The sequence below is a fragment of the Oncorhynchus mykiss genome, chromosome 1, assembly GCF_013265735.2.
Source record: "Oncorhynchus mykiss isolate Arlee chromosome 1, USDA_OmykA_1.1, whole genome shotgun sequence".
In the NCBI taxonomy this organism is placed as follows: domain Eukaryota; kingdom Metazoa; phylum Chordata; class Actinopteri; order Salmoniformes; family Salmonidae; genus Oncorhynchus; species Oncorhynchus mykiss.
Genome location: NC_048565.1, coordinates 70229113 through 70241612, shown reverse-complemented (window position 1 = coordinate 70241612; position 12500 = coordinate 70229113). Strand labels below are relative to the sequence as shown.

Here is a 12500-nt window from a genome sequence, read left to right as displayed (position 1 = left end):
GTGAGCCAACATTTCAGTACTTGTCTGATCTAAACTAGTTATCTCTCTGCAGCAGACATATAAAATGTGAAATATTTTTAGAACATCAAATTGCAATGAAATCACAGTATTGAATCGCAATATACAGCTCTGGGAAAAATGAAGAGACCACTGCAAAATTAAATTTTGTCTGGTTTTACTATTTATAGGTATGTGTGTTTGGGTAAAATTAACATTTTTGTTTTATTCTATAAAACTGAACTCCTAAATTCAAAATAAAAATATTGTCATTTAGAGCATTTATTTGCAGAAAATAACAACTGGTCAGAATAACAAAAAATATGCAGTGTTGTCAGACCTCAAATAATGCAAAGAAAATAAGTTCATATTCATTTTTAAACAAATGTTTTAACTTACGAAGAGTTCAAAAATCTATATTTGGTGGAATAACCCTGATTTTTAATCACCGCTTTCATGCGTCTTGGCATGCTCTCCAGTCTTTGACATTGATGTTGGGTGACTGTATGCCACTCCTGGTGCAAAATTTCAGGCAGCTCTGTTTTTTTTGGAGGACTTGTGACCATCTTCCCCTTGATCACATTCCAGCGGTTTTCAATGGGGTTCAGGTCTGGAGATTGGGCTGGCCATGACAGGGTCTTGATCTGGTGGTCCTCCATCCACACCTTGATTGACCTGGCTGTATGCAATGCAGCATTGTCCTGCTGGAAAAACCAATCTTCAGAGTTGGGGAACATTGTCAGAACAGAAGGAAGCAAGTTTTGTTCCAGGACAATCTTTTACGTGGCTTGATTCATGCATCCTTCACAAAGACAAATCTGCCCGATTCCAGCTTTGCTGAAGCACACCCAGATCATCACCGATCCTCCACCAAATTTCACAGTGGGTGCGTGAGGCTTGTAGGCCTCTCCAGGTGTACATTTGGAGGAGGATCGGTGATCTCTTGAAGGTAGACAGAACTGAGGAGATTATTAGTTTCTCTAATCTGGTACTGATGCTTCAAAAACAGTTTTTTAAACTCCCTTTGATCTCTCATTTACAGCTAATTGAATCAACCTTCCAGTTCTTTAACCTAAAGGCAACAGCATCCTATTGCCATGCTCCCCTCCTCCTCAAGCCCTCTCCAACGCTGGTACACTGATTAACTCTGGTCTGCAGAGTGCCTTGTTTTCATTAAAACATGCCTGTTCAGCTCGGCTGCGTGACACAGCTTACAAAGAGCGGAGGAGCGTGAAGCTTGTAATAACTATTTACTCATCAGTAGTAGTTCATCAGAGGGGATGTGTGGGGCGGGGGGAATTACCCCCACAATGTTCTCGAAAAGGTTTTGGGCAGTTGAGCTGTCAAGTGGGAATACTGCTCATTCCATACTATTATCTCAGGCAAATTATGAAACAGCTCAGCCATTTCGGAGGCACGTCATCTCCTCTTGGCACATGCACAAAAGACTGGAGTGCAACTCCCTCCCCTCTGGCTCCCGTGCACTGACTGCACAAAGTAACCGCCTGGTGTTTGGCAAGGCGCTCACACCTTTGAGAGCTCTATAAGCACTTATATATGGAGGGTTGCCATCCATGGCTGCCACAATCAGAGCGTGAGACAGTGGTTTCTCATCCTGAACCTTGTCACCATTGCTGCCTGTCAACAGGTTTTCCAGGTTAACCTCTCTCTGGCCAACATCCAGTGAGATTGCAGAGCGCCAAATTCAAATACAGAAATGCTCATTATAAAAATTCAGAAAACAAAACATATTTTACATAGGTTTAAAGATTAACTTCTTGTTAATCTAACCACGGTGTCAGATTTATAAAATGCTTTTCGGCGAAAGCATACCTAGCCCAGAACATACCTAGCCCAGAACAAAGCCCAGTTGACAAATTATTACAAACAGTAACCAGCCAAGCAGAAGCATTACAAAACTACAAAAATAGAGATAAAATTAATTGCTTACCTTTGATGATCTTCATATGGTGGCACTCAGAAGACATTAATTTCCTCAATAAATGTTCCTTTTGTTCGATAAAATCTCTTTAAATCCAAAAACTGTTTTGTTTGCGCGTTTCCTTCAGTAATCCACAGGCTCAAACGCAGTCAAAACAGGCAGACAAAATCCAAATTGTATCCGTAAAGTTCATAGAAACATGTCAAACAATGTTTAAATTCCATCCTCAGGTTGTTTTTAGCCTAAATGATCTATAATATTTCAACCGAACAATAACGTTGTCAATATAAAAGGTAAACGAGAAATGCACTCTCTCGGGATTGCGCATTAAAAAGCTCTGCGACACAGTAGGGTCCACTCATTCAGACTGGTCTTACTCCCTCATTTATAAGAATACAAGCCTGAAACAATTTCTGAAGACTGTTGACATCTAGTGGAAGGCATAGGAACTGCAAATGGAGTCCTAAATCAATGGATACTGTAATGGCATTGAATAAAAAAACTACAAAACCAACACAAAAAAAACTTCCTGAATGGATTTCTCAGGTTTTCGCCTGCCAAATCAGTTTTGTTATACTCAGACACTATTCTAACAGTTTTGGAAACTTTAGAGTGTTCTCTATCGAAATCTACCTATTTGCATATCATATCTTCTGGGCCCAGGTAGCAGGCCGTTTAATTTGGGCATGCTTTTCATCCAAAATTCAGAATGCTGCCCCCTACCCTAGAGAGATTAAAAGCAACATTAAGGCCTATGGATCTCCATCTTCATGGAAATTAATTCACTACAGTATGGGTCAGATTGCAGTATCAAGAGGCAGTTCTCTTTAATTTAGCCTACGGAGAATGTGTCAGTCTCCCCACGTTGGCGGAACGGGGGGGGGGGGGGGGGGGACGACATCATCCGCATGCACTTGAATTGCGAATGGAGGACCCTTTTCATGCCAGCCAGGTAGACTACTCCGATTACATCGCTTTACAGTGTGCATAATATCAGGAAAGCTTCAGGGAACACATTTAATTCCATCCATCAACCACCCTTGAGAAGCTGGCTCTTGCTTCACAACAGGTGATACTATTCCACTCAAACTCAATGCGCTCTCATGAAATGTTTGATTTGTAATTGCATTTGCATTGATGTCAGAGTGATTAAGGGGGACAATGGCGTGCTGAGTACCAGCCCATTAGCGATGGCTGTTACTAAGTTTGGCAGGCTACTAATGACCATCAGCAGCATCAGAGCGCAGTTTTGAAGAAGCGTCAAAACCATGACTGAACGGATACATGAAATCTGACAGCCCTACTCATACATTCTTCCCCTGCCTTGACTGTGCGAAACCATTGTGATGAGCTAAGGCCAAGCATACCGTTACGCAACGCCCTGCTCCAAAGTAAGTAGGTACCTTTGGGCAGATGAGACCTTTAAAGTTTTAGTCGTGATCGTGTAGGTCACTCTTCTCATTTCAGCCCAGGTTAATAACCTGACCGGCTCATGAATACCATCTGATCGCCATCTGTAAATGCCACAAGTCTGTCCATGTATACTTAAAATGTCAGTTTTATTATGGAAGCAAATAAATAATATTAACATGCTGTAAAAGGCACTAACAATATAACCGTGCATACAGCCTAGTAGTGCTGGAGCAGAAAAACAGGCATCATGGCTCTAGGACCAGGAGCATTACTGTACACTGAACATGTACTGTTAGGAATGTGTATCTTTCAAAATGATTAGATCCCGTTTGATATGGTTATTTTGGTCCAATACGGATTCAAATGTTTTGGGGGACTAAACTTACCGATACATCTGCAGAGAGTATACTGTTTTACAGCGGGGAAATTTAAGTGTCATTTTTCCATACTGAATACTCGGAAATTGCCATCCAAAAGAGTAATTGTCCAATAACTATGCTTGAAATGATTGCATACATTGTTACAATAATGGCAGCATGAGAATGGCTGCAAGTGTTCAGAAACATGAGATTCCATTTTTTCAATCTATTTATTGAATATTGGTTGAGTTATCGGCCGATATGGGCTCCGGTACGATGTAGTTTTAAATGATTTGGTGCAATTAGAGAACGAATTGATGCGATTCAGTGCAATACAATGCACTAGCCTAACATTTATTGCATAAACACATTAATTTTCCATTCTAAACTCAAATCTGCTGCTGATTGAGTTCATGAAATAGCCCTCTGAGCTGGAGCTGTATATTGGTGTGTGTAAAATGATTTACATACTATAATGAACAAAATTTTTTTTTTTTACTTACAGTTCATATCAGGAAATCATTCTATTGAAAAATGTATTCATCCCAAATCTATGGATTTCACATGACTCGGCAAGGGTGCAGCCCACCCAATCAGAATGAGTTTTTCCTCTCAAAAAGGGCTTTATTAGACAGAAAAACTCTTCAGTTTTGTCAGCTGTCTGGGTGGCTGGTCTCCGATGATCCCGCAGATGAAGAAGCCGGATGTCGAGGTCCTGTTCTGGCGTGGTTACACGTGGTCTGCGGTTGACATTTGTATTTGTAATGGTCAGCAGCTACTCTTCCTGGGGTCCATCAAAATGAAGGCAGTTATACAGTTTAAAAACATTACAATACATTCATAACAGATTTCACAGCATATTATGTGTGCGCCCTCAGCCCTCTACTACCACATATCTATAACACAAAATCCATGTGTACGTGTGTATAGTGGGTATGTTACCATTGTGTTGTGTGACAAAACTGCACATTTTAGAGTGGCCTTTCGTCCCCAGCACAAGATGCACCTGTGTAATGTGTGATGTTTAAATCAGCTTCTTGATATGCCACACCCGTCAGGTGGATGGATTGGCAAATGAGAGAGGCTCACTAACAGGGGTGTAAACAAATTTTGCACAAATTGAGAGAAATAAGCTTTTTGTGTATGGTGTTGGGTTTATATCTTTTTTCAGCACGTAGGCACCTGAGCCATAAGAGAGACTAGGTATATACCACTCCTATCAGACTATCAGATATATTTTTTGATGGGGGGAGGACAATGTAGCCTATTTTCTGCCCCCCCCCCCAATAGCACAACTTTGGATTCATGCTACATTTGGATCGGTTTATGGTCCGTGGACCGATGCAGTGAATCGGGGACCGATGTATATCTGTGAATCGTTACATTCTTAACAGTGGAAATATTACATTTCAGGAAGGAATTGAGGTGATCATGTTTAATATATATTTTTTTTAATGTTAAATCGAGCATTCTGCTGCTCTCCAGCCCTTCTGTGTCAGGAGCGAGGAAATGCTGGGGTTTATTCCATAGATAGCATAGGGAAGTTGGGGCAGAGCTGCAAGGGAATGAGCTTGCAAGTTAGGCATTTCACTGCACTTGTGCATGTGACAAAACTTGAATGTAATTAGTCACACCCACTCTTATCCTACATGCTGCTCAGAGGAAGCTAAAGCTGAGAAAACACCTGGGCCGCCCGCCATTCTTAAAAACGCAAACCAAGGACAAAACAATGGGGATTCAAAACACACTAATGGGCAGCCACGCTATTAATGACTTTCTGAAAGTGTATGAGAGGGAGTCGCAATTGAACTGATGGTAAGTCATGCAAGAACACTCAATGCCTTCATGGGTCTTTCCGAGCAGGAGTCCTATTTTACTACTGGAGGAATACAGAGGTCCCCAAGACTCTGAGGCACTGCCGAGGTAACATGTCCATAAAAACAACCTGCTACTTGTGTGTTTTAATACACACCTCGACGACAGCCTAAAGGAACATCATATAAAATCTCCTGGTCCCTCCTTCTCAACAACACTTCAATGACTGGGAGACAGGAATGTGGGATACAGGCCTAGCACATTATAACATAACCTATTTGGAACTAACAGACTCTAAAAAGCTCTCAAAAACACAAAGTCTCACTTTCAACCACAGTTCATACATTTGAAAGGAAAGAAATGATATGTTAAAGAAATTCCAGCCAGTGTGTATCAGATGCAGCTAATTAAGGCCCCACAGTGGAGAGATCCTCCCCCTACCGCGCTCTGACTGCAGCCCAAAGCCCTCTTGGTAGCCCTGATATTTAAACACTGCAGCATCATTCATTCAACCTATTAACCCTGGCTGCTGTGTGATCCCTGCAGCATATTCATCTCACAGTGTATATTATTAATAAACAGATGCTGTTAAGGTAAGCACATATTGATCCTGGCTGTGATTAAGATAGAGGAGGGGGTCAGGGACTGTTCAATCTTGCCTTCTAATGGGGTGACTTCACCGGGCTCCTCCTCCCTGCCCACCCGGGTTTCTCTGATCGGCCATGTTTGAAAAGTGTTTGTTCCCTGACCTGATAAATGTCACAGGGCTGACAGGAGGATGTCTGGAAAAGGACTCTGGTTTTCCGCCTTGACACACACACCATTCTCATTGCACTTCCTCAGTGAGCGGTCAGCGAAATCAAGATGTGCAGCTACTCACTTGACCACCCTTAAAATCAAAGTAATCTAAACGGGGCATGCATCTCTGGCTGACGTCTTCAAGGTCCTTCATGCCACAAACAAGCTCTAAGCTAAAGAAATAAAATCCCTATGACCTAGAAAATACCAACTTTCATTGAGTTTCCAAAACACACACAATGGGGATACGCAGAGTACTGCCTGATTCTGAACTACAAAGTTATACATTGGATGTTTGCTCAGAATAGATATATAGTATTGACCCATTGAACAACCATCTGACCCTCTGAAAATGAGCAAGTAAGGACAGTCAATTTAGGAAGCTAAATGAAATTCCAATTCCAATGTTCATAATTTAAAAGCAATTGGAATGGAATTGACCCCAACCCTGGTGACTAATTCTAGTTGTTTCAAGAGAGAAGAATTGTGAAAAGAAATGTCTGCCCAAATCTAAGCCGGACATTGAGCGCAGCCTCAAGCAGACAAACCATTAGGATTTCCTCCCTCTGAGTTGCTGCGATTGCGTTTAGGAATTCAACCCCTGCCAACATCATTCTCCCATTTTCCAGGGAAGGAACAGGATTTGATTCAGTGTCCTGAGATCTGCACAAAATCCTGTGTCTCAGAATCTGAACCCTTCAGTTCCTAAATGTTAATGCAACCCTGCATCAATCTCAAGGCCCAATTTCCAAGTAGGCTGGTATAAATGTTATTAATGTACTTTATTCCATCGTAACCACCACAAATCATGAAGTCAGCAGAGAACCTCACAGGGTTGAATGAGGCAATTAAATGCCAGCTCCACATCATTTCTTGTGGCTTATGCCTCTATACTCTAGGGACCAATTGCCGAATGACAAAGTATAAATATAAAATTCCAGCAAGAAGCATAAACATCAGGTGCACTTCACTTGTTGGACTAAAACTCCAGCAGAGGAAGAAATGTCTGCGCTCAAACTTATTTATATGAAACTATTTAAATTAGGCAGCAAATAGAATACAATCTAAATCAGGGATGGGCAACTGGAGACCCGTGGTCACCCTTTTGAAGATCCTCGGATAAGCCCACTCTATAGTGAGTCAATTAGCTCATGTCCGCTAATTTTTTTTAGATTACTAAATTAACTGTCCGCTAAACTATCTAAACTTGTTATCATGGTCAAATTACCGTCCGGAGGGCCCCCAATGATTGTGTTAGTCTCCATCAGATATAGTCAAACCTGCAAACATTCCTCTCCACTCCATGGAAAAATCTGTAGAATTGCAGAAACATGCTTTAAAACTGCCACATTCTCTCTACACCCAATGGCAGAATGTGTATAATCGCACACAATTAACAAAAATAATAAATAAGGGCAACCTCTCATGATCCGTTCAGAATTATTTTCAGGTGGTCCCCACCCCCATCAAAGTTGCCCATCCCTGATCTAAATGCTTGCTGATTCCAGAAAAGCAACCATAATATTCTATAAAATGGGTCAAAAATGCTAGGTAAAATGACAAAACAGTTTTGCACAGTCCATTTGAAACTTGTGCTGTGAGATGGGGTTTGTCCAGTGCCACATTAAAAAGGGAAAGCTAGACCTGTTCCACTTTCAAAGGCCTAGTTTAACACCCTTCAGGCAGAAACCCAGAGCCACCCCCAGGTCTTAGTCTTAATTATAAAGTGGTTCTTAGTAGGGTTGGGCAATATTTGGGGAGACCCCTTCTACGATATGCTACTCCAAATATCACCACATCCAATATAATCATTTTGAGCTGTTAATGTCTATATAATTCCAGACTGCAATGATTTGTATAGATCAAATAAGAGTATGATCTTGCACATCATGACAGATCAATGTCAAATATTATGATACATCGGCCCAGCCCTGGTTCTCAGACATCAGTAATGTGATCAGAGGACAGAATTTGTCTTGATCCCACAGCTCAACACTAATTGGGCGTTCCACTCAAGAATAAAATGAAACAAGTTGAAGTGGCTCATGAAACAAAGACTCAGCTTATTGTACCAGTATTTCAAAATACAGCTTTTAAAAATACTTCATTTGAGGAGCAAAATGTAGATGCGTGTGATAGTGAATGTAGGCTACTTTTTCATTGTGAAAGTGCACATTGGGAAAAGATATTCATTCACTAGCATTTTGGGATGTTACTGGTGAAATGTTAATCGGTTAGCCACTGAAAATATACTTTACAAAAATAAGGGCAATATGTCAAATGTTGGTCCCAAGTTAAATTTTCCATATGCACAAAGAGCCCTTATACTTTGTGCACACTTTTGTATTATATCCCTGTTAATGAGGATTTCTCCTTTGCCAGGAAAATCCATGCACCTGACAGGTGTGGCATATCAAGAAGCTGATTAAACCGCATGATCATTACGCAGGTACACCTTGTGGTGGGGACAAAAGGCCACAAAAATTAGCAGTTTTGTCACAACACAATGCCACCGATGTCTCAAGTTGAGGGAGCATGCAATTGACATGCTGACTGCAGGAATGTCCACCAGACATTCATTTCTAACGTTAATTTCTCTACCATAAGCCACCAACAATGTTTTAGAGAATTTGGCCTTACAACCACGTGTAACCATACCAGCCCAGGACCTCCACATCCGGTTTCTTCACCTGCAGGATCGTCTGAGACCAGCCACCCGCACAGCTGATGAAACTGAGAAGTATTTGTCTGTAATAAAGCCATTGTGTGTGGAAAAACATTGATTGGCTAGGCCTGGCTCCCCAATGGGTGGGCCTATGGCTGCGGCCCCTGCCCAGTCATGTGAAATCCATAGATTTGGGTATATTTTATTTCCTTATGAACTGTAACTCAGTTAAAAAAATACAAATGTAACAAATCGGAGCTATTTTAATTTCCCAATCTCAACTCGTAAAGCGCGCCTCCCATTCGGATGTATAGGCCTACCATTGACTATCAACACATCACCCACAACTTTGCAATGTGAGCTTGAAGCGGTACAATTGCTTGAAACCTGAATGTTTTACTTTACTTCAAATAATGAGGCATGTTTTACCTGGCTTCAAAGTAGCTATGCGAAAAACCACCCCAAGAAACGTGAAGGCAATTATTCTAACAAAGACTTAGTCATGCCATTAACCAGCATTTATCTCCTGTTCTATTGGTTTCCATATAAACTTTCGATGTCGAGAAGCCAAAGGGACAATCCTAGTCATATTAGCAAACCCATCAGAGGAGGAATCTAATAGCAACTACTTTCTAAATCTCTCGCATATGGAACTGCTCAGCTTAGAACTGTTTTCAATTAATTGCATTTGGGCAAATGTTTGAAAATTACGTTTTATTAGTTGCTTCATTACAGGAGTTACATGTTCAATAATAGTCTATAGTCTTGACTAAGATAATAGGCTCGCTATTGTTGCATGTTTCCATTAAGCTGTTAATTAATAATGTCCGGTCCTTTTATGCATGCATGGTATCAGAGAGGATGAGGCGAAGCGAGAGGTTTCCGTCTCGCCAAAATCAGTCCAAAACGTATACGGACTTATTTTGGGCCTACGCTTGTCGCCTGCCTTCACGCCTTGGGACGACTCCCTTTGCTAAGGTGGAAACATAAGCGTCTCTTCATTATATACAGATATCTGATAGTACTTTGTTGGTCACGTCATTTCACTGTTTGGATGTTGTTTTTTTTACCGTTTGTTGACCGCTTAATGAGGGTCAGTTAGTCGGCAGCAATTGATCGAAATGTTAACCCCTACTAGCATTACATGACTTTTCAGGACATATTTCAAGCAATGGTTTCGAGCCTATCAAGTTAACACTGCTTATCAGAGCAAACATAACTTAACACCAGGGTTACTGTGGCTCCTTCTGCCACGGTGTCCACATCTAAACCAATCAATGGCGGCCACTCCAATTTACTAACTTTCATTCAATAACCAAAGATCGTGTGGTTCCTTGTGCAATTAATAATTTGCCCCTGTTCTGGCAAAACCTCTTCCACCGCCTCCACAATGTTACCAGAGTCAAAATATCTGGAATACCGTGCAATGATTTGGCTAGTTGAGTGTTAACATGGTAAACCAAACCTTTCCATATTATCTAATACCTAAGGAGCCATTTTATTATGGTTTATTAATGTCAAATGTTACCCACAGAAGGTAACCAACACTGAACTGGGAAATCAAATTAACCAAAACAGCAAACTGACGTAGGAACACTAAACAAGAAATCCATTGCCTTCGGCCAGTGCCTGAAACACCAGGTCAGGAGACATGTACTGTACGCATTAGTTAATAACACTATAAGAAACATCTGATGATGCATAACGTTAAGCTAACAGTGCAAAGGTAAGTTAACGTGACAAGTTAACGTTTGTTAACGCGTGAGAACAATGAGCCAGATCTCGCGCCAGATAAATAAAAAAACGCGTCAATGTAAAACAAAAAAAAAAAAACACCTTTCAAATGTATTTAAGAGATTACAGAATTGGATACAAAAACAATGTCATACATTCGTCAAACTATAGTTAACTACTGTTACATTACATAACGATGATAGCCACTAATGTTAGCTAGATTACTGGTTATGGAAAAACTTTTGCATGCAACACAGTCCGTCATATGATTCACCACTAACTAGCTAGCCGCTTAATATAAGCTAAGCAAAGAATTTCAGCATCTCTTTAGATCCGACTAGAACCAACAAACACATGCTGCTGGAATTGAACAAATGGTATGTTTTCTTCATAGTTAAAACGTTACTGACACGAATATGGATGTCCACGTCGTTCGCATAAAATTCAAACAGAATCAACAGGAAAATCCTCAATCCCAACTGGCACTGAAATATAGGTAGCTAGCTTGCGAGGTTAGCCTACCGGCTAACTAGTGTTGCAAACATTCAATGGGCTTCAAGTTAGAGGACAGGCAAAATATTCCAAGTTAATGTTTTTTTCACTTACCAATGTACGTCTTTGGAAGACAGCTATCCACATGAAATGCATAATGACAGAAAATATGCAAATGCTTAAGTTTCAAGTCTAGTTGACAGCATCGCTCGTGAATCCGCCATCTTCATTCAACAATCGATGTATTCTGCCGAAACTCCGGAATGAACCATACATAGCGAGCAGAAGGGAGATTTCGTAACAGTGGACATCCAAACGTTAATCTTGGGAAATGACTCTGATCGCAGGAAAATCATTGAAATGACCCAATTTGAAACATAATTATGTTGGTATTCTTAATGTTAATACAATTATAATGCTTGGTTTTTAACCCCCATAACACATATGTTTGATGATACCCTTGTCCGGACTGAGAACACCCCTGAACCTCTTTCAGGTTTACCTTGCAGCTTCACAGGTGGGGCTATATATACACAATAAACACAACTATAAACGCAACATGTAAAGTGTTGGTTTCATGAGCTGAAGTACAAGACACCAGGAATTTTCCATATGCACAAAAAAACTGTTCTTTCACATTTGTTTACATCTGTCAGTGAGCTTCTTTTTTTTTTTTCACTTTGCCAAGATAATCCATCCACCTGACAGGTGTGGCATATCATGAAGCTGATCAAACAGCATGATCGTTATACAGGTACACCTTGTGCTGGGGACAATAAAAGACCACTCTAAAATATGCAGTTTTGTCACATAACACATTGCCACAGATGTCTCAAATTGAGAAAGTGTGCAATTGGCATGCTGACTGCAGGAATGTCAACCAGTGTTGTTGCCAAATGATTGAATGTTAATTTCTCTACCATAAGCCACCTCCATTGTTTTTAGAGAATTTGCCAGTACGTCCAACCGGCCTCACAACCACAGACCAAGTGGAACAATGCTAGCCAAGAACCTCCACATCAGGTTTCTTCACCTGCGGGATCATCTGACCAGTCACTTGGTCGGCTGATAAAACAGGAGTATTTCTGTCTGTAATAAAACCCTATTGTTGATAAAAAAAAACTAATTCTGATTGGCTGGGCCTAGCTCCCAAGTGGGTGGGCCTTTGCCCTCCCAGGCCCACTCATAGCTTCACCCTTACCCAGTCATGTGAAATCCATAGATTAGGGCCTGATTGATTGATTTCCTTCTATGAACTGTAACTCAGTCAAATCTTTGAAATTGT

The 12500-nt window shown here is 40.8% G+C and overlaps 1 protein-coding gene across 4 annotated transcripts in view; it reads right to left on the bottom strand.

Moving 5' to 3' along the window:
* LOC110528470 (bifunctional heparan sulfate N-deacetylase/N-sulfotransferase 2) overlaps nucleotides 1-11654 on the bottom strand; it is a 174665-nt gene extending 163011 nt beyond the window's left edge. For all 4 annotated transcript variants that reach the window (XM_036984301.1, XM_036984309.1, XM_036984320.1 and 1 more), the window contains exon 1: nucleotides 11330-11654. The gene's annotated coding sequence lies outside the window, so the exon portion shown is untranslated. The remainder of the gene's footprint in view (nucleotides 1-11329) is intronic.
* Nucleotides 11655-12500: the final 846 nt, after the last annotated feature.